General features: G+C 58.1%; 1 protein-coding gene across 1 annotated transcript in view; it reads right to left on the bottom strand.

Annotated features, from left to right (window-relative positions):
- Positions 1–215, bottom strand: part of EMH_0098230 (uncharacterized protein) — a gene marked incomplete at both ends in the record, with an annotated part of 9,954 nt that overhangs the window by 5,023 nt on the left and 4,716 nt on the right. The window lies entirely within an intron of this gene.

Raw genomic sequence — 215 nt, forward strand, 5'->3', positions numbered from 1 at the left:
CGCGCCCCTCTACAGGGGCAGGCAGCGCTGGCAGCACCTGAAGAGCAGCAGCAGCAGCAGCAGCAGCAACAGCAGCAGCAGCAGAAGCAGCAGCAGCAAGAGGGGATTCACACGGTTCGTAGCAGCAGCAACTGCAGCTGCAGCAGCAACAGAAGATGCAGCAACCACTGCAGCAGCAACAATAATAAATGACAGTGGAAGCAGCAGCAGACGAA

The sequence above is a fragment of the Eimeria mitis genome, genomic scaffold (genome assembly GCF_000499745.2).
Source record: "Eimeria mitis Houghton genomic scaffold, Emh_scaff148, whole genome shotgun sequence".
NCBI lineage: Eukaryota > Apicomplexa > Conoidasida > Eucoccidiorida > Eimeriidae > Eimeria > Eimeria mitis.